Raw genomic sequence first — 27887 nt, forward strand, 5'->3', positions numbered from 1 at the left:
TGAAAAGTATGGAGGTAAGCTCAGGAGTGTACACGTGTCTGCATCACTATATGGCTGTTGCTTTACAATCATTTTATACATTTGCAAGAGCACTAGATGGCACTTTTTCTTACCATGTAGTGCCCCAGATATTCGCAAGCTACCTTTCTAGATATCTATTTGATGAAGAATACCTTGAAAGAAAGAAGGAAATTTGACAACAGAAGTAAATTGGAATCTTTTTAAAATGTAATGCTCTTTCTGAATCACAAAATAAAAATTTGGGGTTTCATGTCTCATGCAGATCTTCTCTCCTCGATCCTTACAGAGAACTCTCTGAGCTCAGATAAACATATTTCTTTCATGTAATTGGCAAGAGTCCATGAGCTAGTGACATATGGGATATACAATCCTACCAGGAGGGGCAAAGTTTCCCAAACTTCAAAATGCCTATAAATACACCCCTCACCACACCCACAATTCAGTTTTACAAACTTTGCCTCCTATGGAGGTGGTGAAGTAAGTTTGTGCTAAGATTTCTACGTTGATATGCGCTTCTCAGCATTGTTGAAGCCCGATTCCTCTCAGAGTACAGCGAATGTCAGAGGGACGTGAAGGGTGTATCACTTATTTGAATACGATGATTTCCCTAACGGGGGTCTATTTCATAAGTTCTCTGTTATCGGTCGTAGAGATTCATCTCCTACCTCCCTTTTCAGATCGACGATATACTCTCAATTTACCATTACCTCTACTAATAACTGTTTTAGTACTGGTTTGGCTATCTGCTATGTGTGGATGGGTGTCTTTGGGTAAGTATGTTTTTATTACTTAAGACACTCTCAGCTATGGTTTGGCACTTTATGCAAATTATATAAAGTTCTAAATATATGTATTGTTCTTATATTTGCCATGAGTCAGGTTTAGGTATTTCCTTCTGCAGACTGTCAGTTTCATATTTGGGAATATAAACACTTTAAGAAATTTGTTTCTTACCTGGGGTTTAGTCTTTTTCAATTTGACTACTTTTGCATTTGTGGGTATTAGGCCCGCGGGTACGTCAAATGTTAGACTTTATTGCGTCATTTTTGGCGCAAACTTTTTTGGCGCGGGAAATTACGTTTTTGACGCAACTTCGTCATTTCCGGTGTCATACGTGACGTCGAGACCTTTCACATGGCGGCGTCATTAGTGACGCAAGTGTGTCATTTCCGGTAATTTTTGGCGCCAAAAAAGTTTTTGTTACGTTGTGCGTCATACTGTGCGTTTTTCTTCATTATTTCAATACCCCATTGTTGTTTGCCTCCTGCTTTCTTTTCTATCAAGAGGCCTATGCTTTTGCATTTTTTCCCATTCCTGAAACTGTCATTTAAGGAAATAGATAATTTTGCTTTATATGTTGTTTTTTCTCTTACATTGAGCAAGATGTCCCAATCTGATCCTGTCTCTGAAGTTTCTGCTGGAACATTGCTGCCTGACATCGGTTCTACCAAAGTTAAGTGCATTTGTTGTAAAATTGTAGAAATTATTCCACCGAATGTCATTTGTAATAGTTGTCATGATAAACTTTTATATGCAGATAGTTTTTCTATCAGTAATAGTACATTGCCAGTTGCAGTTCCTTCAACTTCTAATGTGCATGATATACCTGTAAATTTTAAAGAATTTGTTTCTGAATCTATTATGAAGGCTTTATCTGCATTTTCACCTTCTAATAAACGTAAAAGGTCTTTTAAAACTTCTCATTTAGCTGATGAAATTTCAAATGACCAACAACATAATAATTCATCCTCTTCTGATGAGGATCTATCTGAAACAGAAGATCCTTCCTCAGATATTGACACTGACAAATCTACTTATTTATTTAAAATAGAGTATATGCGTTCTTTATTAAAAGAAGTGTTAATTACTTTGGATATTGAGGTAACCAGTCCTATTGACGTTCAGTCTAATAAACGTTTAAATGCTGTTTTTAAACCTCCTGTGGTTTCTCCAGGTGTTTTTCCTATTCCTGAGGCTATTTCTGATATGATTTCTAGGGAATGGAAAAAGCCAGGTACTTCCTTTATTCCTTCTTCAAGGTTTAAGAGATTGTATCCTTTACCAGCAAAATCTATAGAGTTTTGGGGAAAAATCCCCAAAGTTGATGGGGCTATTTCTACTCTTGCTAAACGTACCACTATTCCTATGGAAGATAGCACTTCCTTTAAGGATCCTTTAGATAGGAAGCTTGAATCTTATCTAAGGAAGGCCTATTTATATTCAGGTCATCTTCTCAGACCTGCTATTTCTTTGGGTGATGTTGATGGAAAATTTAGCGCAACATGAATTGGATTCTGACATATCTAGCATTGTTTGCCTACTACAACATGCTAATCATTTTATTTGTGATGCCATTTTTTTATATTATCAAAATTGATGTTAGATCCATGTCTTTAGCTGTATTAGCTAGAAGAGCTTTGTGGCTTAAATCTTGGAATGCTGATATGACATCTAAATCTAGATTACTATCTCTTTCTTTCCAAGGTAATAATTTATTTGGTTCTCAGTTGGATTCTATTATTTCAACTATCACTGGAGGAAAAGGAGTTTTTTTGCCTCAGGATAAAAAACCTAAGGGTAAATCTAAGGCTTCTAACCGTTTTCATTCCTTTTGTCAGAATAAGGAACAAAAACTCAATCCTCCTCCCAAGGAATCTGCTTCCAATTGGAAGCCTTCCTCAAATTGGAATAAATCCAAGCCATTTAGGAAACCAAAGTCTGCCCCTAAGTCCGCATGAAGGTGCGGCCCTCATTTCAGCTCAGCTGGTAGGGGGCAGATTAAGGTTTTTCAAGGATTTTTGGATAAAATCTGTCCAAAATCATTGGATTCAGAGCATTGTCTCTCAAGGGTATTGAATAGTATTCAAAGTAAGACCTCCTGTGAGAAGATTTTTTTTCTCACACATTCCTGTAAATCCAGTAAAAGCTCAGGCTTTTCTGAAGTGTGTTTCAGACCTGGAGTCTTCAGGGGTAATCATGCCAGTTCCTCCTCAGGAACAAGGTTTGGGGTTTTATTCAAACCTATTCATTGTACCAAAGAAAGAAAATTTGTTCAGACCAGTTCTGGATCTGAAAATTTTGAATCGTTATGTAAGAGTACCAACTTTCAAGATGGTGACTATAAGGACTATTCTGCCTTTTGTTCAGCAAGGACATTATATGTCCACAATAGACTTGCAGGATGCATACCTTCATATTCCGATTCATCCAGAACACTTTCAGTTTCTGAGATTCTCTTTTCTAGACAAGCATTACCAATTTGTTGCTCTTCCATTTGGCCTAGCAACAGCTCCAAGAATCTTTTCAAAGGTTCTGGGTGCCCTATTATCTTTAATCAGAGTACAGGGTATTGCGGTGTTTCCTTATTTGGACGATATCTTGGTACTAGCTCAGTCTTTACATACTGCAGAATCTCACACGAATCAACTAGTGTTGTTTCTTCGGAAACATGGTTGGAGGATCAATTTACCAAAAAGTTTCTTGATTCCTCAGACAAGGGTCACCTTTTTAGGCTTCTAGATAGATTCAGTGTCCATGACTCTGTCTCTAACAGACAAGAGACGTTTAAGATTGATCGCAGCATGTCGGCTCCTTCAGTCTCAGTCATTCCCTTCAGTGGCTATGTGCATGGAAGTTTTAGGTCTCATGACTGCAGCATCGGACGCAATCCCCTTTGCTCGTTTTCACATGAGACCTCTACAGCTTTGTATGCTGAATCAATGGTGCAGGGATTATACAAAGATATCACAATTAATATCCTTGAATCCCAAAGTACGACACTCTCTGACATGGTGGATAGATCACCATCGTTTGGTTCAAGGGGCTTCTTTTGTTCACCCAACCTGGACTGTGATCACAACAGATGTGAATCTTTCAGGTTGGGGAGCTGTTTGGTGGTCTCTGACAGCACAAGGGGTTTGGAAATCTCAAGAGGCGAGATTACCAATAAATATTTTAGAACTCCGTGCAATTTTCAGGGCTCTTCAGTTCTGGCCTCTACTAAAGAGAGAACCGTTCATTTGTTTTCAGACAGACAATATCACAACTGTGGCTTATGTCAATCATCAGGGTGGGACTCACAGTCCCCAAGCTATGAAAGAAGTATCTCGGATACTTGCTTGGGCGGAATCCAGCTACTGTCTAATCTCTGCGGTGCATATCCCATGTGTAGACAATTGGGAGGCGGATTATCTCAGCCGCCAGACTTTACATCCAGGGGAGTGGTCTCTCCATCCAGATGTGTTTTCTCAGATTGTTCAGATGTGGGGGCTTCCAGCGATAGATCTCATGGCCTCTTATCTAAACAAGAAACTTCCCAGATACCTGTCCAGGTCCAGGGATGTTCAGGCGGAAGCAGTGGATGCGCTCACACTTCCTTGGTGTTATCAACCTGCTTACATCTTCCCGCCTCTAGTTCTCCTTCCAAGAGTGATTTCCAAAATCATCATGGAACAGTCTTTTGTGTTGCTGGTGGCTCCAGCATGGCCACACAGGTTTTGGTATGCGGATCTGGTTCGGATGTCCAGTTGCCCGCCTTGGCCACTTCCGTTATGGCCAGACCTACTATCTCAAGGTCCGTTTTTCCATCAGGATCTCAAATCATTGAATTTGAAGGTATGGAAATTGAACACTTAGTTCTAAGTCATAGAGGTTTCTCTGATTCAGTGATTAATACTATGTTACAAGCTCGTAAATCTGTCTCTAGAAAGATTTATTATAGAGTTTGGAAGACTTACATTTCATGGAGTTCTTCTTATAATTTCTCCTGGCATTCTTTTAGAATTCCTAGAATTTTGCAGTTTCTTCAGGATGGTTTGGATAAGGGTTTGTCTGCAAGTTCCTTGAAAGGACAAATCTCCACTCTTTCTGTTTTATTTCACAGAAACATTGCTATACTTCCTGATATACACTGATTTGTACAGGCTTTAGTTCGTATTAAGCCTGTCATTAAGTCAATTTCTCCTCCTTGGAGTCTTAATTTGGTTCTGAGGGCTTTACAGGCTCCTCCATTTGAACCTATGCATTCTTTGGACATTAAACTACTTTCTTGGAAAGTGTTGTTCCTTTTGGCTATCTCTTCTGCTAGAAGAGTTTCTGAGCTATCTGCTCTTTCTTTTGAGTCTCCTTTTCTGATTTTTCATCAGGATAAGGCAGTTTTGCGGACTTCTTTTCAATTTTTACCTAAGGTTGTGAATTCTAACAACATTAGTAGAGAAATTGTTGTCCCTTCTTTATGTCCTAATCCTAAGAATTCTTTGGAGAAATCCTTACATTCTTTGGATGTGGTAAGAGCTTTGAAATATTATGTGGAAGCTACTAAAAATTTCAGGAAGACTTCTAGTCTATTTGTTTTATTTTCTGGTCCTAGGAAAGGTCAGAAAGCTTCTGCTATTTCCTTGGCTTCTTGGTTGAAACTTTTGATTCATCAAGCTTATTTGGAGTCGGGTCAAACCCCGCCTCAGAGAATTACAGCTCATTCTACTAGATCAGTCTCTACTTCATGGGCTTTTAAGAATGAAGCTTCAGTTGATCAGATTTGCAAAGCAGCCACTTGGTCCTCTTTGCATACATTTACTAAATTCTACCATTTTGATGTATTTACTTCTTCGGAAGCAGTTTTTGGTAGAAAAGTTCTTCAGGCAGCTGTTTCAGTTTGATTCTTCTGCTTTTTGATTTAAGTTTTTTTCTTTCAAAAGTGAAAATAACTTATTTTTGGGTTGTGGATTATTTTCTCAGCGGAATATGGCTGTTTTTTGTTTTATTCCCTCCCTCTCTAGTGACTCTTTAGTGGAAGACTCCACATCTTGGGTATTGATATCCCATATGTCACTAGCTCATGGACTCTTGCCAATTACATGAAAGAAAACATAATTTATGTAAGAACTTACCTGATAAATTCATTTATTTCATATTGGCAAGAGTCCATGAGGCCCACCCTTTTTATGGTGGTTATGATTTTTTGTATAAAGCACAATTATTTCCAAATTTCCTTTGTTGATGCTTTCTACTCCTTTCTTTATCACCCCACTGCTTGGCTATTCATTAAACTGAATTGTGGGTGTGGTGAGGGGTGTATTTATAGGCATTTTGAGGTTTGGGAAACTTTGCCCCTCCTGGTAGGATTGTATATCCCATATGTCACTAGCTCATGGACTCTTGCCAATATGAAAGAAATGAATTTATCAGGTAAGTTCTTACATAAATTATGTTTTTTATTAACTGAATTTTATTTACAAAAATCAATGCATATGATATGTTGTGTTATACCTTATGTATTTACACTTATTTGTATTAATAAAAGCTGCTTTATATTTATCTGAGATCATAACATTTTTTAAAAGGATCCAGCGAAATTTCAGCATATATATAATAGATGTCATGTGACTTTAACATATTAATATATTATTTTACTGTTCAAAGAGTATTGTATAAAAATGTCTATATTTGTGTGTTGCCATTTTTTTCTACCAATATATCTGGCACTGAAAAAGAGCAGCCATTTTTGGCATTTTGTTTAGTGATGTCTATTTTATACTGTCTAATGAATTAAATGACACTACTTGCATATGAACTAAATGCTGTTATACTTCTTTAACTCTCAGGTAAGATATCACTGATGGGGTCTATGAATCAACACTGTACCAGACTTCAGGAGTATCAGGTAATAAAATAAGCCCCTGGCAGCAAGTCCTTGTAGCAATCAGGAAACAGGTCAATACTTTAAGGAATGTAGATCAGGAGCTCTAAGAACTGAAAGCTGTGAAAGTAAAAAAAAACATCTCCAGATCCTCATTCAATCCAACCCATCGCTTGACTTATTTTTCTGAGACTGGTTCTAGAGTCAGCCTTTAAGATGTAATATAAATAAAGTAGACCAGGCAGTAACTATTCCTACGTACCTCAAACCCAGGAGAAGAACAGACTGTTTTTATAGTGTGCAACTGTCCATCAGTAATGCTGTTGTAATGTTCCGCTTTGCAGCCTGTGAGCAATTAGTCCTTAAGGCCCAGTTGCATATATACATACTCATCCTGTGAGCATCAAAATCCAAATAATTAGGTTTAATTAATCTTTTTTTTTTCCATGCAATTTTTTTTTTTTAACATATTTAAATAGTTGTCTTTCATATTGCATTTTGGACATTTTTAGAGTTTATTGCATGCTAAAACAACAATTCCTTTGTTAAACTGAACGGCGATTCACTGAAATCTCTGTAAACTAATATAGGATCTGGCCAGATTTCTGTCATGTCCTGTTAAATTAAGTAAATTTCAGAGCTCTTTTGTTATTAAAAAAAAAAAGATCACGAATACAAATATAATTAGATATTATAAACATTGTCAATAATCCTCATATCTTAATCTTATCCTAGAACTATACATATTTTGTTTGAAGTTCTGCCTCTTAAATGCTCCGTGAAAGATTTAAAACAAGGATCAAACAGAAAGAAAGTGAGCAGAAGTAAATTATTTGTATTTTTGTAGAATTTAGAGTTCTATAGCAAATCGCCACATTAGAAAAGCAAACAGTATTATTCCAAACAATAACCGAGATGCTACGTCTTTTCAAGTGCTTGCTGATCAAAAGCATTATGTCTTATATGCATGATAGTGCATGTATTTGATCTCTGATGAGTGAGGGATTTACATACACCGATACCTGCCTTAGTGTCGTATTTCAGGTAGCTGATCTGGTAGCATTCCTTCTTAACTTTTTTGTTTAATCCTTAATACATCAAAGTTAAGACGATTTGTGAAGTTGTGACCATCACAGAAAGTGTATGTAACTTAGGGCTCAGCCTTGCGTGAGTTTTTTCGTGAAGATTAAAACTATTGTTTTACCCTCCTACAGCTGCTTCAAAGCAATGTAAAATCTTAGATCGTTTTAACAGAAAGTGATATATCTGTACATTTTTTTTGGTTACTATAGCAGGTGTTCAAAGTGACATCTGGCTTTTTATCTACCTGCAAACCAGACACAATTTTCTATTTTCTTTTTCTTGTATACATCAAAAGATAATGGTAATTTAATCTATTTTTGAAGCAGGATTTTAAAAATAATCAATTTATTGACCGTTTGTTTCCAAATGTAATAAAAAATATAATTTAAATTGAATTTCGAATAAAATCTGTTTAAATGTGTCACTTTTCAAATATTTTGCAATTCAGTTACAGAGATTACAAACACAATTTTAGAGTTTTAAGATTCAGCGCAGTCTAGGAGGGCTACGTTTTTCTGGTTGATTTTTTAATATTTAATTGAAATTAACCTCCAAATTTCATGAAATCAAAGCAAAAGGCATAGAAATTATTAGTAATATGTTTAATTTAAAAAAAAGCCTCATTTAGTAAGATTTAAAGAGAGTAAAGATTAAACTTGAGAACTTACAATGTTGAGAAACTCACAAGTTTACTTATAGTAACACATTTATTTTTTCTCATGGTATCCCTTGTTGAAACTTAGTTCCTTTCCATTTGCATGTACTGTCTTGAAAACTATAATGATATTTTTCCAACCATGTATATTACTTTGTGGTCACTTGCACTAGCACTCGCCAATGTTATGGTCTAGATTGAACAGGGGTTGCCCGGTCCGTGGAACACTGGTGGTCTGCTAGAAGATGTTGGTCCGTGACACCATCAAGCAGGAATTAATCTCCTCTGATGGTGTCACCCCCGAAGTGCTGCAACTCCCTACAGTGCATGGCTGGACATCAGTGAAAACCGAAGGAGGAGGAGTTAAATTACAATATCCCTATGCACGTTGCGTAGTACTGCGCAACTTGCGTAGCTAGATTGTATTTTTAACACCTCCCACCCGGCACGCTGCTCAGAGGAAGATGCTTCCATTTTAAAGCCAGCAGAGGTTGGTATAGTCTTGGCTTGAAATAGTGGAATTTAAGTATATAAAAAAGAAAATCTTAAAAAAAAAATTATTTCTGATATTTCATTTATTTTCTTCCCTTTACCTGTCTCTTTGTAGTAGTTTTCCTTATTCCTTCAGATGGACTTACATCACTGTTTGTCTTCCTCCCCTCCATCTTCTTTTTTTAAAATTAAATATTAATAATTTTCATTCTAATAATTTTCCCGTGCACAAAACCATTCCACCTGAATTTCAGTAACTGCCATCCAGCAGATCAGCCATATCCCATCAGTATTATAGTAATTGCCAGTAACATCCATATTGAGAGCTTTCTGATAAAAACTTCATGTATAAATCCAATGTCTGTCTATGATCATAAGTAGTTTTGAATAGTTCCTAACTGGGGGGTAACTTTGAAGTCTTGTGGTCCTTTAAAACATAATTATTTTATTTTTTTACCACTTTCTACCTCTCTGTTCCTATATATATATATATATATATATATATATATATATATATATATATATATATATATATATATATATATACAGGTGGCCCTCGGTTTACGCCGGTTCAATTTGCACCATTTCAGAATAACAACCTTTTTTTCAGTCATGGGACTGCTATTGAAATGCATTGAAAAGCAGTGCACTAATTAAAATAGCCAGTAGGTGGAGCTGTCTGCTAGTGTTTCAGCATAGTCAATTAATTTTAACAGCCTGAAATGTATCTGTGTACACAGATCAGACCAGAGCTATCAAGCAAGATTTAGCAGCCACTTCCCTATTATCTTCCTGTCCAGCTGCTTGAGGTGAGGGTGCCTAACTGCCTTTTAATCACTGCAGATTGAAATGCACATAATAGGTGCAGACCCAATATTATCTAACATGCTAACAATGCAGAGAACTGTTTGCAGAAAAATGCAAGTAAAAAACGTTTTTGTTCATTAAACTTAGTTTGATGATGATACAATCAATATTATTAGGTTTATAATGCTGTTTTTGCATTTAAAGTCTTCATTTCAAACCTTTAAAAATAATGTATTAGGTGTTACTTATGACAATTTTGAGAGAGGCCTGGAACCTAACTCCCTCACTTCCCATTGACTTACATTATAAACTGGGTTTCAATTTACAACGGTTTCGATTTACAACCATTCCTCCTGGAACCTAACCCTGGCGTAAACTGAGGGCTACCTGTATATACACACACATTATATAGGTTTGTACCTTTTTAAAAAAAATCATGTTAGTGGTCCACGGGATTAGTAAACATGGTTATTTTACCTGCTCTCATCCAAGATAATCCTGAAAACCTGGCCTGTTGAGGAGGCTTGAAAACCAATGGTCTAGAATCACTCCTGTCTGCTCCATGACTGCACTTATCTGACACTTGAATTAACATGTTTTATGAGCATAGTAATGAGGTTATTCCCTGCCTCCCTGTAGTCACTGTTTTCCAGAACTTACCTGTTTGCACATGTGCCACAACTCACCTTCAAATACCTGTAAAGAAACCTAGGTTCCAAAATGGTGGCACCTATAATTAGAGGGAGGTTTGTGAATTGTATTTAGTGTTTAATGTCCCTTTAAGAGAATACACAGGCTTGTAAATACCAATACTTGATACCATTTTTATGTCTTGACTGAGGGGGAAAAAAAGATGAGTTTTATGTCCCTTTAAGCTTGGCACCCTACTTAAATAAGTAATCAATAATGTCAAATCGAAATGTGTTTGACTTTGTGGTCACTAGCATTAGCAATGGCAAATATCATGGTCTAGAATTACTCCTGTCTGTATGTTCCATGACTGTACTTATCTGGCTCTAAAGAGAACATATGGCTTGGAAATACAAAAGGGAAGATTTATTACGCTGCATTAGCAGCTTATGAGACTTTGTGGTGCAACCACAAATTTAAGAAGCAGAAAACTGCTTCTTTATCCCCTAACCACCTCAGAGGTGGCAAGATATATCATCCTAACACTAGCTTGTTCAGGGTGATTGACATGCCCTGCTCTCACATATTTGGTTGTGCAAGAGCAGGGGATGAGATTGCACAAGAACTGCTTTGGACCTGCTGGTCCTGAGAGGAAACTGAAATTGAGCCAATTATCATTACTAGTTGCATGACCTGGCTTGGGGGGTAGACTCATAATTTTGCAGTGTTTCTAACAAATTAGATCATGTCATTTTATCACTATAATGGACCTTTAAAAAAAGCTACAAACAATGTATATCTATCTACCTTTCTATTTATCTATCTATCTGTCTACATCACTTTCTATGATAGATACATAGATAGATAGATAGATAGATAGATAGATAGATAGATAGATAGATAGATAGATATACACAGACAGACTGGCAGTCAGGAAGACAGATAGACAGACAGACAGAAAAATAGATAGATAGATAGATAGATAGATAGATAGATATATGATAGATAGATAAATAAATAGATAGACTGCATATATGATTAGAACATAAACTATGAACAACTATATTGCCTATGGTTTTGCAAACACATTTTACTTAACACACTTTAAAATGAAACTAATGACTTTGTGTTAAACATTGGTCTCTAAATGTGATTGATAATTTCTACAAAGTCTGTAAAATTTAACGCAGAAACGATTCAACACATCTTCCTCAGTGTATTTTCTTTAACTGACCCTGCTTACCAGTTGTTAGATAAACTGATGGAATTCTCAAGGTGTGTGGCCTAATACTAAATATGATGCCGATTAGAAAACCACATTTCAAAGTATCTTTACATCAAAGTAATTAAATAATAAAAAGTGTTGTGCATTGCTATAGCCTTAAATACAGGTAATCACAATCATAGTATTACAAAGACATCTAACCATCTGTTTCTGGGAGAGAGACTATAGTCAGGTACAAAAGTAGAGAGAGAAAAAAGTTGTATATCATGAAAACTGATTCCGTTTTTTTCCTGCAGGCCACCTATAAACTACAGAGCACCATCTGCCAGCTGTCACAAGTGCACAGATGCTGATTCTCTGTTCTTTTTTCCTTCAGTAGTTGCCATAAGTTTGTATACAATGCATGACCTAGTTTAAAAATAACTACATAATGTAATCTAAAGACAAATGATGGAATTATCTAGGTATGTAAATGTATTGACCTTTTTTTCATAGAGACTTACCATTTAATAACAATTTCATGTTTTTCAAAGTACAAATTACAATAAATTTTATTTAAAGGGACACTGAACCCAAATTTTTTCTTTTGTAATTCAAACAGAGCATGCAATTTTAAGCAACTTTCTAATTTACTCCTATTATCAATTTTTCTTCATTCTCTTGCTATCATTATTTGAAAAAGAAGGCATCTAAGCTTTTTTTTGGTTTCAGTACTCTGGACAGCACTTTTTTATTGGTGGATGAATTTATCCACCAATCAGCAAGGACAACCCAGGTTGTTCACCAAAAATGGGCCGGCATCTAAACTTACATTCTTGCATTTCAAATAAAGATACCAAGAGAATGAAGAAAATTTGATAATAGGAGTAAATTAGAAAGTTGCTTAAAATTTCATGCTCAATCTGAATCACGAAATAAAAATTTTGGGTACAGTGTCCCTTTAAGTCAAGGAAATTGTGAATACTGAATAATAATTCTGAGAGCTGGTTATCTGTGTTCTCATACAGTTTGTCCATATCAACTTGTGCTAAAATGACCACCATAAAGGACCATTAAATACTGTAGACAAGCATGATAAACAGATACACTCTTTCAAATACTTTGGTATGTTGTTAGACCCCAATCTATCTTTTGGCCTCCATATAGAAAAACTTGCATCTAAACTTTATCCAAAACTAGGTGCCCTGTATAGAAACAAATCCTGCCTCAGCCCTACAGTAAAGGAAAAGATTGTACTGCAAATGCAGATGCCAATCATTGATTATGGGGATGTAGTATATGCACCTGCACCGCAAACTCACCTTAATAAACTTAATACATTCTATAACTCGTTCTGCTGCTTTGTGCTACAATGTAACTACAGGACCCACCATTGTGACATGCTAAAAGAACTAAACTGACTGTCGCTGGAATCCAGACGCACCCTCCATCTTTCCAGCTTTGTGTTTAAGAGCTTTTCTGGGAAGCTCCCACCCTACCTGAGCAGAATGCTCTCCCCGGCTGTTCCAACCTTCTATAACCTCCGATCCAGTACCAGCACATTATTTAGCTTGCCTCAATACAAAAAGAAAGCAGCTTGATCCTCCTTTTTCTACAGAGCACCACAATTATGGAACGATCTCCAGCACACTTTCAAACCTTCCCCAAGCCTAAAATGCTTTAAGAGATCAAAACAGAATGCACCTGTCATGGTTGATTAAATATTTCCTACCTGTTCTATGTTAAATTTTGCATATATTATGTATTAATATTTTTTTTGTATTTTATTGTACCCTATTGTATCAATGCAAGGTTTTGTGGACCCAGGACATACTTGAAAACGAGAGAAATCTCAATGTATCCTTCCTGGTAAAATATTTTATAAATAAATAAATAATACATATTAAAATGACAAAACAGTAACATATAGGGGCGGATTTATCAAGCCCTGTATGCTGCCTTATGCAGCTGTTTCCGCGCAAGCCTTCAGGCTCGCCGGAAAGAGGTGTTAAGAAGCAGCGGTCTTAAGACCGCTGTGTTAAGGAGCAGCAGTCTTAAGATCACTGCTTCTTAACACCGCTGTTTCCACTGCTCCTTAATTTGTCCGCCACCTCTGAGGCGGCGGACAGCAATCAGCCCCGATCGGATACGATCGGGTTGATTGACACCCCCGCGAATGTGCAGTGGGCAGCATTGCACAAGCATTTCACTAGAACTGCTTGTGCAATGATAAATGCAGACAGTGTATGCTGTCGGCATTTATCGATGTGCGGCGGACATGATCCACTGTTGCTGATCATGTCTGCTCGCACTTTGATAATTCGGCCCCATAGTCTGAATTTTAAATAAGCAATATTTTTTCTGAATATTTTCAAAAATTTTCCCATTTCCCTGCCCCATGTATCACTTGACAGCCATCAGTGAATCAAAGGCTCATATATGTATATACTGTAAACTCCCACATGAGCACATGCTCAACAGGAACTGGTGCCTCAAAAAGTGTGCATATAAAAAAAGACTGTGCGTAATTTGATAATGGAAGTGAATTAAAAAGTTTTTTTTAAAAATTACATGCTCTGTCTGGATCACAAAACTTTAAATTTGACTTTAGTGTCCTTTTAATGAAAAATCATTATGCTGACTTTTCTCAAAAGTCAAGGTATAAAGTCAGACATTACACATGATTTGTACAGCCTGAACTGGCTCAAGTCGGTTTTATTAGAAAATCATCCAACTACTTAAAGTACAGCAAATAGTCTGTCTACAAATTACCCACTTGTAACCTTCTGAAGACCAACTTGTCCAATCCAGTTGACTTTATGGCTAGTCAGTTATGTTAAGTTGCATGATTTTCATCTACTGACTTGCTGTAATTAGGATTTAAGAACCCAGCTTTCAACAGGTCTCAGGTGTGATGATATTTACCAAATACAGTTGTCAGTTGTTATTAGGGCAATTTGGACAGACAAAGCTAATTTAATACTGTTAATAACAAAGCAATTACGCTTCCCATTCAACTGTTATAGCTATTGCCTGAAAATTAGATAAATGTAATAAATAAAATACAATAATCATTCAAAAAATAATATAATAATAATAATAATAATATTTATTTATTTTTATTGATAATGTAATGTTATTACATTTTAAATGTGATGCTATGATTGTTGATAAAATCCTTATATAACAGAATAAGAAGAACATTGATGTAAACTGGTTAGTCAAACTTTAGCAAACTTCAAAGTATATTTAGGTTGGTTTAATTTTTTTTTAATGCTGTATTTTTGAGAATATATATAACATTGACCTGACATTACCTGCCAGACTTTAATAACCAACGTCATGGGACATCTCTAACTATTTTTTACATGTCTGTTGGTTGCAGCTTTTTTTGAGTAGATACTGTATCCTAATAAAACTGTATTGGAGTTCTCAAGTTAAAGGGACAGTGCACACAAATTTTCATTTAACTGCATGTCATGGGCGCTACTATAAAGAACAATATGCACAAATACTGATCTAAAAATCCAGTATAAATTATTTTAAAGTCTTTCTTAGAAGATCCCAGTTTAGCTCTGTTGATGAGGTTGACTGGGACACCCAGTGAAAGGGTCTGGAAAAACAAGAAGAGCAGACACTAACACCCCCACCCCTTTCCCTGCATATAAAAAGACAGATAACATAAACAGGAGCCAACAATAGTCTGTAAACGCGTGTATATATCTGACACTGTGGCGCTTGGGTAGGAGTCTGAAAATCAGCACAATGTAATTAAAAAAATAAGCAAAACTAAACATTTTTACAAAAACATTCGCAGACGGACTATATAAGTGGATCATCTACAAAACATTTATGCAAAGAAAAATCTAGGGTTCGATTTACCAAAGGCCAGTGGCAAGCTGCAGCAGACAGGGGCGCATATGTACGCCCCTGTCCACCCTAGCTTGATAAATCGACCCCCTAGTGTACCATGTCCCTTTAAAACAAAACTTGAGAAGACAATCTCTTTATCTCTTTCTATATAAACAACACTATTTATATGTGTGGTCACAAAGTAAAATAAAGCAATTTATTCACTGCATTGTATTTTACCTTTTTCTATGCATCTGTCATTGTTGTAGTTGATGTTCATTTATCTAATGTTCATGTTTACAATACATTTATAAAACACCAACATATTCTATAGCACTATGCAATGATTTTTTGTGAATTTCTTTTTTAATAAGAATATAAATATCGACATGGCTTGACTTGTATGTAAGAAAATACACAAACACTCATGAGGTGGTTATTTTTAAAATTAGCTTAAAGGGACATTAAACACAAAATTTGATTCCCTGTAAAAGCCTTGATTATAAAAGCAAAAATCTTAGCGTTACTGTGCGTTAACATGGCTCAAGCGCAATTAATAGACCTTCTATTTTTACACTAATTTCATAAGTTTAAAAATATGTTAATGCTGGAGTCTAGCTTGCCAACATCTGTATATCAGATATTGCTGCCGTGCTAAATCCCTCATATAATAGACTTCATAGGGGTGCACAGTAAAATTCATGTTGGATAGTACTTGAATGTTAAGCCGCGGGTGCGCTAAGCTGAGGGTGCGCTAAGCCATAGTGGAGTTCTTCATTCAGTCTTGTGCTATGCTAGTAAAAAAAAAAAAAAAGGTTTACTTTAGGTCTTAAAAAGCACTAAACTTTACAGCGGTATTCTGGATTGTAATGATAGTGTATAGAACCTTGAAACAGCCTGATGCACGTGAAAATAGGGTGAGTGCAAATCCCTTCAAACTTCCATAAACAATATCCACAGCACCATTATACAGCAATCCTTTATTGGAACATCTTCTGTATGGTACAGATACAACAATCATAAGTGACATTCTGGGATACAATCACTTAATCATGCATTAGGGGCTGTATCCTGAAATGTTGCCTATGTTTGATGTATCTGTACCATATAGAAGATGTTCCAATAAAGAAGGATTGCTGTAATATGGTGCTGTGGGTGTCATTTCTAATACAAGAGAAATGAGCTGCACTATCCATTAAAAGTATATGTTGCACAAAAAAGTTTCAGCCCTGTTATAATGCATTGGGAAAATATTTAACCATCCACTTGCAATACCAGACTTTGCGCTATTCTTTGCTTGAGGTTGCACAAAAGATAACACACCCTGCGCTATAAATTGCTCTCCACTTGAAATCTAGCCCAGAGAATAATTAACCCTTTGATGACAGGGTTAATTTGCTACATCAGAACAACGTGATTGACTGATATGTGCAGAAGCATATTTACATCTGTTCCTAAGTGACCGCAGCAAAGGAAGCAAAACAACAAAAAACAGTGTTAAATTATTTTAAAGCATTTATGTTGTATGCAGCAGTTTTGCAATGCAATAAATATTTTTTATGCTTAAAGGGACATGAAACCCAAACATTTTCTTTCATGATTCAGATAGAGAATACAATTTTAAACAACTTTCTAATTTACTTTTATTATTTAATTTGTTTTATTCTCTTGGCATCATTTGTTGAAGGAGCAGCAATGCACTACTGGTTTCTAACTAAGCAATTGGGTGAGCCAATGACAATCGGTATATATATATGCAGCGACCAATCAGCAGCTAGAACCTAGATTCTCTGCTGCTCCTGAGCTTTCATAGATAAACCTTTTAGCAAAGAATAACAAGAGAATGAAGCAAATTAAATAATAGAAGTAAATTGGAAAGTTGTTTAAAAACATATTCTCTATCTGAATCACGAAAGAACAATTTTGGGTTTCATGTCCCTTTAAGTAACACAAAATATCTTCAACATTCCTTTTAAAGTAGTTGGCTCTGAATAAAGTGTGACATCTTATGAGAGCTGATCATAGTCTAGCTGCTGCTGTGAGAATGATCATCTAGATGCATGATCAGTATATGCACTGTCATGAGAGTTTTCTTTCTATATCCTGCACTTATTCTGTGAGACCTCCTTTTTCAAGTTAAAAAGCGCCACTCATTTTAATGATTAGGTTGAATAAAATATACTAATCTCTCATTGCATCTAAGCTAAATTCAGTGTTGCCTTGATCCCTGCAATAGTGTTATTCGCTGTAATTGCTTCTCATAAGACCATGCACTGTGACCTTTCATTATTGCAGAACTCACTGTTATTAATAGTCACACTCATACCATGTAGTAGCTTTTTGTTTGTAAAGGATTGTGCTTTGATACTATTAATAACCTGCATTAATCATTGTAATAGTAGGTTTTGAAGCTTTCTAATATTCTTAGACACAATCAGAACTTGTTAACAAACTGATCACAAGAAGCCTTTCATGTGCACATATGAGCATTGCAGATGGGAAGCCAAGGCCTTAGTAACAGGACAGCTGTTAGATCCTTTACCTATGACACAGGTGTCAAGTTGCATGCAAGCTCTGTCAGCTCTCACTTGTTTTGCTATGGCTGCTTCACACACAAACTATTTCATGTTAAATAAGCCACATCAATCCTGCAGGTGAGTTTCCCCAAGCCACTCGCTTTGATTTAGTCATAATGGTTACTTTCAAAGCTTTTTTTTTGGCTCTTTTCATGTGTATGACCAAACTTTTTTTTTTTTTTTTTGGTTCAAACAGTCAAAACTTCCAAAATATGTAGAAAAAAAAATACACTCTTAAAAATATTAAATAACAGAGTAAGTTTCTTGGAAGACTATAGAAGCATGATAAATATCATTAAAAGTAATATATGCTTTGATGATCACTTTATAATCGATGTCAGGTGTAGTGTACATTTTTTTCCATTTTGGGCTAGATAAGGAGTGGAGCGCTAACAGTTTACTCGTGAGCCAAAAGGGATTTATCGTGGGTGTTTGCGTGTGATGGGTTTTTCACTCTTATTAAAAGTTGAAAGTAAACGCGATTGCTTGAGCGCAATTTAAGTTAATGCACAACAGGTTAGCGCAACCTCAGAGCTCCAGTTAACTGTTTCATGAAACACAAAAGTGTCACAAAACACATTAAAAAATCCATTACAAAGTGCACTTACACTCATATAACACCATATTATACAAAATATTAAAAAAAATCCACAAAAAAAGTTAGAAAGGCTCCAAAGATATGAGGTCTCAGGTTTTAGAAAAAAAGGTAGACTTTAAAGGGACAGTGAACACCAGAATTTTTGTTGTTTAAAAAGATAGATAATCCATTTAATCCCCAGTTTTGCATAACAAACACAGTTATAATAATACACATTTTACCCATGTAATTACCTTGTATCTAAGCCTCTGCAGACTGCCCTCTTATTTCAGTTAATTTGACAGACTTTCACTTTAGCCAATCAGTGCTCACTCCTCAGTAAATTCACATGCGTGAGTTCAATGTTATCTATGTGAAACACATATGAACTAATGCCCTCTAGTGGTGAAAAACTGGCAAAATGCTTTCAGATTAGAGGCGGCCTTGAAGGTCTAAGAAATTAGCATATCAACCTCCTAGATTTAGCTTTCAACTAAGAATACCAATAGAACAAAGCAAAGTTGGTGATAAAAGTAAATTGGAAAGTTGTTTAAAATTGCAAGCCCTATTTGAATCATGAAAGTTTTTTTTGGACTTGACTGTCCCTTTAACATAGAGATACTTACATCTACATGTCTAAAGATGGATATATATATATATATATATATATATATATATATATATATATGTGTGTGTGTGTGTGTGTGTATATATATATACATGTACACATATGTATTTATATGTGTATATATGTATTTACAGACATTTATACACATATAAACACATAAATACATATGTACAGACATATAGACATATATAGAAGTGCATTGGAGCTTTTTGCAGTTAGGTAGATGAAAAACATGAAAAATCATATTTATGCAATATTCATATTTAATAAAGGGTTTAACTGTATATCCTGTAAATATTTCAGATTCCAATGTTCTGCACATAGCATAATTTATTCTATGTATTTATAAATAGATATTCCTATATATATCTGTACAGTATATATCTATACTTATATATTATCATGTTATATAGGTATAGATGTATATTGTACCAAAATACCATCAGATATATGCAAACATGTGTATTTATGAATAAATAGAACAATATTATTCTATGTGAAGAACATAGGACTGTGAAATATTCATATTTTCATGTCGGGTTAGTGCACTTGAGAACATGCAATCGTGTTTGCACGTGACTATGGTGTTAGGTATTTTTCTACTTTTTTTGCTCCATTGACTTCTATGGGGGAATACGTTATTGTGCACGTTTTTTACGCTCATCAGGTTAGCGTGCAAGTGAAAACAGTTTACTTTCAACTTGTAACATGAGAGCAACCTGACCTGCGCAAAAAGCTTATTTCTAGCATAGTATACGCTCAAGTTAAAGGGACAGTCAACACCAGATTTTTTGTTGTTTTAAAAGATAGATAATCCCTTTATTACCCATTCTCCAGTTTTGCAAAACCAACACAGTTATAATAATACACGTTTTACCTCTGCAATTACCTTGTATCTAAGCCTCTACAGACTGCGCCCCTTATTTCAGTTCTTTTGAAAGACTTGCATTTTAGCCAATCAGTGCTCACTCCTCGGTATATTCACGTGCATGAGCTCAATGTTATCTATATGAAACACATGAACTAAAGCCCTCTAGTGGTGAAAAACTGTCAAAATGCATTTAGATTAGAGGAGGCCTTCAAGGTCTAAGAAATTAGCATATGAATCTCCTAGGTTTAGCTTTCAACTAAGAATACCAAAAGAACAAAGCAAAATTGGTGATTGGAAAGTTGTTTAAAATTACATGCCCTATTTGAATTATGAAAGTTTTTTGTGGACTTGACTGTCCCTTTAAATAACGCTCCACTTGTAATCTGACCCTTTATGTATATACTGTATAATATATAAGGATTTTTTCCTATTTAACGTTTTTTTTAATTAATTTTAGTAAGCATGCTTTTTTATATGATGCCCTTTCAGAATAAATAAACCAAATATACATAAAAATACTGACAACAAAAAAGAGCTTTAGGCCCCCCCACAAAATCTCCTGTTAGTGATTATACGTTCAGTTGTAAAAGTAATATAATACTCAGAAATGTTCTCTTTTCCATCTAAAAGAAAGTACTTCAAAATATTTTATGGGGCATTATATTTTAAAAATGGATAATCTTGTGTTTAATAAACTTATATTGTGGAAGTTGTTCCTGTTAGCCAGTGAGCAATGTATGCCTAGGGATTAGTTGTACGTATACTTTCAGCAGATTTATAAAATGTTTAACTACTGTCCCTTTAATATTGAGTAGTAGTTTGTAGCTTCATGGTACTTCATGGTTTGCAACAATACAAAAAAATACTTGTTTGACAATAAAACAGGCCTGTTTAAGCAATTGGCTTATAAAATAATCAGGTAAAGTAATCTAGTATTATGAGTCTCCGTCTCTGAACTGGATTCAGTAGAGATCTTCCATTTCATTGCTTGTGATTAGAATTTCTACAGGAAATAGAAATTGTCCTAAAACATTTGTTTTTATCTTTTCCCAGTCCTGTTTAAGAAACAAGAAGACAAATCCAGAAGTTTGAGGAAGTGGTGGTGGGATGTGTGGTTCATGGTGCATTTATTTTTGTTTTATAAAGTGAGTATTTCAGGGTGGCATGTTCCTTGGGGCTTCCTTGATAGCTGTCAAGATCTACACCACTTTCACAAAATGCTATTCTATTGTGTTAAGTACACTTTGAAGCTGAATTTTAACTCTGCTACTTCTAAACAGATGTGTGATTGTAATAAGCACAACAACATGACATCATACAACAACATGACATCATACAACAACATGACATCATACAACAATATGACATCATACAACAATATGACCTGGGCTATCATTGCTGTGAGGATATCATCTATTTAGTAACTTCATGTCAAGCCGAGTGGTACTATGTGCAACTAAACAACATTGTTTCACATAGCAACTACGTCCACATCTATTCCCTACTTTTTAAAGGAATATGAAATACAAAAGCATAATAAAAAGAAAATGCAATAGCACTTACTCTGAATGTCAATTGAGCAATATTTTTATTTCTGACAAATCTATCTGAGTTATTAAAGGTTCCTTTTGACTTTAGTCTCCCTTTAAACCAAATTCCTTTGAAAAAAAAAATGCACTCGTTGTAGATTGTACACAAAGCAGCACGTGTATGCTCTATAAATACTATTTAATTAGTTTCACGGGGATGTCAAGGCTTTCCTGTTTCCTGTACAAAGCTACTTAATCAGTGCATTGTACATAAGCAATAATGGTGACAATACCAATCCCTTTGGCTTTGGCACCCAATACTTTATATTATCACTATTTTATCTTTAAAGTCTGATATATATATATATATATATATATATATATATATATATATATATACATTTTATTACTATAAAAAAGCACAAAATTGTTGGAGAGCAATCCATCTATTATTTTTTGGCACCACTTTTTCAAGTCGTAGAGACCTCTTATCTTCTAATGAATAAAGTTTATAGAATGATATAGATAAAAAAGGTATCCTTTGTTGGATAGATATGTCCTTGAGCTGGTTTCCTCAATAGCATTGTAGATTTATTTTTTATTGTGTTGTATTTATGCTCTCTTTATATACATAGAAGAAATCATTAAAGGTTTGGTGTTGGCATCAGTATTGCAGTAATTTAGTCTAAATTAAACTGAAAAAGAGCCTCACTATACAGTTTTATTAGAGGACGTTCCTGCTATTAACATCTATGGATGCGTGTGGTGCCCAATAAATGATATCTCGCATGTCCAATGCAAGCCGCTAGCAACGTGGAAAACAATAATTATTATAACTGCAATACTTCATAAAACAATATTTCTATGTCTTTTGTTCTGATAAAGTAGTCTTACTTAATAGAATGTATTATTATAAGTTATTTGTAGAGTGCCAATCATTCCTCACACAGCGCTAATGAAAGGTGCCTTTAGTGGCTGACTGTGACTGGGATGTTTAACCTACACTTAGGTCCAGTATGCGTAATTCATACAGACCGCATTGCCCCATTGAAGTATGTTGTTCACGGACATTTTTTGCAGTTTCAAAGCTGACAAGGTGTCATTTTTATTTCCTTTTATTTCTCTTTAAGTGCCCGATGATCTAAAGTTCTCCTCTCAGGTCTCGTTATTACGGGGAGGTCCCTCAAAGAATTTTAGAAACACAAATTTTACCTTAAGATATGTTTATGTGAGTATACAAGGTATAGTGACTCCTTTATTAATGTAAAAGGTCTAAAATAAAATCCCAAAGATTTTGTGTTATTTCTCTCCATGACAATGAAGGAAGGAGAATTGTAATGGGGGAGACAAGGAAGATATATGCAAAAAGGTTAGTAGTAGAAGATAAGGTTCACCTTCAGTTTTTTTTGCAATTTCTTAGGCCTAGAGCAACCCCTGATGCAAAGTATGAGTCATAACAAACTATCACCTAGATTATGAGTTATGCGCGCTATAGAGAAATTAACGAACGCAACAAAAGTTGCGTTATTTAACCCTCTATAGAGCAGCCATTACAATTTTTCAAACAGCCGCCTTGTGCGTGCGATATGACTGCATTGAGCTCCATACCGCACACAATACAAGCGCTGTTTTGTTGTGCTCGTGCACGCTTTCCCAATAGACATCAATGGGGAGAACGGGTCAGAAAAAAGCCAAACACCTGCGATCGCGGAATAAAAAGCTCCTTAACGCAGCTCCATTGATGTCTAAGGTGGGAAAGAAAATAACGTTTAAACCTAACACCCTAACATAAACCCCACGTCTAAACACCCCTAATCTGCCCCCCACCGACATCGCCAGCACCTACATAATGTTATTAACCCCTAATCTGCTGCTCCCGATATCGCCGCCACCTAAATAAAGCTATTAACCCCTAATCTGACACTCCCAATATCACCACCATTATACTAAAGTTATTAACCCCTATTCTAGAAAAAGGGGGAAGTGATACAAAGATTCTACACTCAGACTCTTTGCTAGTCCCGAAGGTGGTGTAACCTCTAAACACTGACACCTAAATAAAATATAGAAGAAATAAAAGGGGGTTGGGATAGCGCTTAAACAGCTTGAGTCTTGTGAGGTAAGTTAGTGTATGTGATCTCAGATTAGTCAGTGGCTTAAAAATGAAGGTGTCCCTGATTAGGGTTATTAATTGTTATGCTAACTGCCTAGTGTGTTAAAGGGGAATATCTGGTTTTTTGTTTGTCATATGACCGGAGTTGTGCAGATAGTTCCTATATCTCAGATAGTATCTATATCTCAGAGATGTGTAATGACCTTATATCTTATGATTTGTATATCATACATATGTTAGTAAAGATCTGTTTATAGTAATATGTTTATACTTATATATTCATAAAAATATGAAATCAACGATAGTAGTGTGTTACCAATAGGTTTTATTCTAATACAGATGAGAGTCCTAACGTAAATTGGGAAACAATAAAATCTAACACATGGATGCCGGCATCTGATTCTTAAAACATTGTTAAAATTACAATAACGTTAAAAGTTATATTTCTATATATAAAATCTTGCTGCTCGTTCCTGGCAACAATTGCAGTTTTTAGGAAGCGACTCTTGCTTGTAACCTTATATACAAAACATACGGTTACTTAATCTAATACACATGTATCATAAGATCTTAATTGTATCTTTCTAGTGGTATCCTTTGTATATCATACGGATACAAAATAACGGTATATTAACTGGATGTGTATTTGTACTTATACATAGATATTCCAGGTCTACGGTGGTTATCACAATTGCAAATAGTTGTTTACAGAATAATCTGTTACCGGACGTTTTTGTGAAAGAGTGTCTCTTATTATAAAAGTGTCTCTTATTATAAAAACCTTGCTTTATTGTCCATATTCTGGGTTCCTCAATTAAAGTCGTGACCGGCCGGTCTTTTGTTTGTGAAATGGTTTCGTGTCTTCTCCCTTGTTGTTTTTCTCAGGGTTTAGATCCGGGTCTTTTAGGTTTTCCAGAAGTGGTTGTTGTGATTCTCTTCTTATCTGTGTAACCCTTAGCTAGGTGATTGGGGCTGGAACTATTACTGGGTCCTGGGGCAGGAATTAAACATATAGAGTCTGTCCCTGAGAAGTGGGATATGGCTCAATGTACCTGCCCTAGCCAGCTCGAACGCAAAAGAAGCCTCTCAACCTGCTGGGTTCTTGTTCTTTGATATCCGATAACTGTCAGCAATCTCTACGCATTTCAGCCTGGGGCCTTTATCAAGATGCTTGTGTGCTGGTCAGTCTGGATTTAAATATCATATCTCTCTTCCTGATTGGATCCTTTTTTGGCCAATCGATGACGTCTGTTTTCAGTTCCTCCTACAGGAGGGTTGTCTCTTAGCCCTCTTTCTTGCATCGCTGGTATAGGCTCAACCTTAAACATAGACCTGATATTATTTCATTTATGATACTTTTATACTTACAATTTGTTTGTGAACATATATCTATACATTTAAAATTGAGCAATACCTAATTTTTTACTTCGTTCTTTGTTTACATGATTGTGTGTTTTGGGCATAGATTGAATTGTTTCTTTGTGTTTTGTTGTGTGTATTCCCTTATATTACAAATTTTTCATAATCTTTCTTTGATAGAATTAAATTAAATTGTGATCTAAATCGTGTAAGGCTGTGTCCTAACTTTAACTTAGGCTAAGAAAGTGGGGGGGGGGGGTGCTCTATTCTTGATAAATACTATTAGATATTTTATATCTAATGTTTTATAAGTGTCTAAATATTAGTTATAGGTAGTGTTCTGTGCCTACAGGGTTATATATACACCCTCTTTCATATAGAATTGTGAGTTTAATCATATTTCTAATTTCTACCTATATGATTAAACTCACAATTCTATATGAAAGAGGGTGTATATATAACCCTGTAGGCACAGAACACTACCTATAACTAATATTTAGACACTTATAAAACATTAAATATAAAATATCTAATAGTATTTATCAAGAATAGAGCACACCCCCCCCCCCTTTCTTAGCCTAAGTTAAAGTTAGGATACAGCCTTACACGATTTAGATCACAATTTAAATTAATTCTATCAAAGAAAGATTATGAAAAATTTGTAATATAAGGGAATACACACAACAAAACACAAAGAAACAATTCAATCTATGCCCAAAACACACAATCATGTAAACAAAGAACGAAGTAAAAAATTAGATATTGCTCAATTTTAAATGTATAGATATATGTTCACAAACAAATTGCAAGTATAAAAGTATCATAAATGAAATAATATCAGGTCTATGTGTAAGGTTGAGCCTATACCAGCGATGCAAGAAAGAGGGCTAAGAGACAACCCTCCAGTAGGAGGAACTGAAAACAGACGTCATCGATTGGCCAAAAAAGGATCCAATCAGGAAGAGAGATATGATATTTAAATCCAGACTGACCAGCACACAAGCATCTTGATAAAGGCCCCAGGCTGAAACGCGTAGAGATTGCTGACAGTTATCGGATATCAAAGAACAAGAACCCAGCAGGTTGAGAGGCTTCTTTTGCGTTCGAGCTGGCTAGGGCAGGTACATTGAGCCATATCCCACTTCTCAGGGACAGACTCTATATGTTTAATTCCTGCCCCAGGACCCAGTAATCGTTCCAGCCCCAATCACCTAGCTAAGGGTTACACAGATAAGAAGAGAATCACAACAACCACTTCTGGAAAACCTAAAAGACCCGGATCTAAACCCTGAGAAAAACAACAAGGGAGAAGACACAGAACCATTTCACAAACAAAAGACCGGCCGGTCACGACTTTAATTGAGGAACCCAGAATATGTACAATAAATCAAGGTTTTTATAATAAGAGACACTTTTATAATAAGAGACACTCTTTCACAAAAACTTCCGGTAACAGATTATTCTGTAAACAACTATTTGCAATTGTGATAGCCACCGTAGACCTGGAATATCTATGTATAAGTACAAATACACATCCAGTTAATATACCGTTATTTTGTATCCGTATGATATACAAAGGATACCACTAGAAAGATACAATTAAGATCTTATGATACATGTGTATTAGATTAAGTAACCGTATGTTTTGTATATAAGGTTACAAGCAAGAGTCGCTTCCTAAAAACTGCAATTGTTGCCAGGAACGAGCAGCAAGATTTTATATATAGAAATATAACTTTTAACGTTATTGTAATTTTAACAATGTTTTAAGAATCAGATGCCGGCATCCATGTGTTAGATTTTATTGTTTCCCAATTTACGTTAGGACTCTCATCTGTATTAGAATAAAACCTATTTGTAACACACTACTATCGTTGATTTCATATTTTTATGAATATATAAGTATAAACATATTACTATAAACAGATCTTTACTAACATATGTATGATATACAAATCAGAAGATATAAGGTCATTACACATCTCTAAAATATAGATACTATCTGAGATATAGGAACTATCTGCACAACTCCGGTCATATGACAAACAATAAACCAGATATTAACCCCTATTCCCCTGCACCCCAACATTGCCCACACTATAATAAATCTATAAGCCCCTATTCCGCCGTTCCCTGACATTGTCAACACTAAATAAAGTTATTAACCCCTAAACCTCTGGCCTCCCACATCACTACCACTAAATATACCTATTAACCCCTAAACCGCAAGCCCCTTACATCGCAACAACCTAAATTAAACTATATTAACCCCTAAACCTAACCCTAATGTAACCCTAACTGTAACCCTAAACCTAACCCTAAACCTAACACCCCCTAACGTTAACATAATTAGAATAGAATTAAGTTAAACTTATAATTATTAACTAAATAATTCCTTTTTAAAACTAAATACTTACCTGTGAAATAAAACCTAAGCTAGCTAAAGTATAACTAATAGTTATATTGTAGCTAGCTTAGGTTTTATTTTTATTTCACAGGTAAGTTTGTATTTATTTTAACTAGGTAGACTAGTTAGTAAATAGTTATTAACTATTTACTAACTACCTAGTAAAAATAAATTCAAACTTACCTGTGAAATAACCTAGCCTGCCTTACACTAAAACCTAACATTACAAAAAATAACAAACACTAAAATTACTAAAAATAAAAAAACCTACCATTACAAAAAATAACAAACGAAATTATCTAAAACAATAAAAAATATTCCTATTCTAATACCCTTTAAAAAAAGCATCCCAAAATAAAAAAAGCCTATTCAAGAATAAACTACCAAGGGCCCTTATAAAATTATTGCCCTTATTTTGTAGGGCATTGCCCTAAAGTTAACAGCTC

Source organism: Bombina bombina, chromosome 2, assembly GCF_027579735.1.
Source record: "Bombina bombina isolate aBomBom1 chromosome 2, aBomBom1.pri, whole genome shotgun sequence".
NCBI classification, from domain to species: Eukaryota; Metazoa; Chordata; class Amphibia; order Anura; family Bombinatoridae; genus Bombina; species Bombina bombina.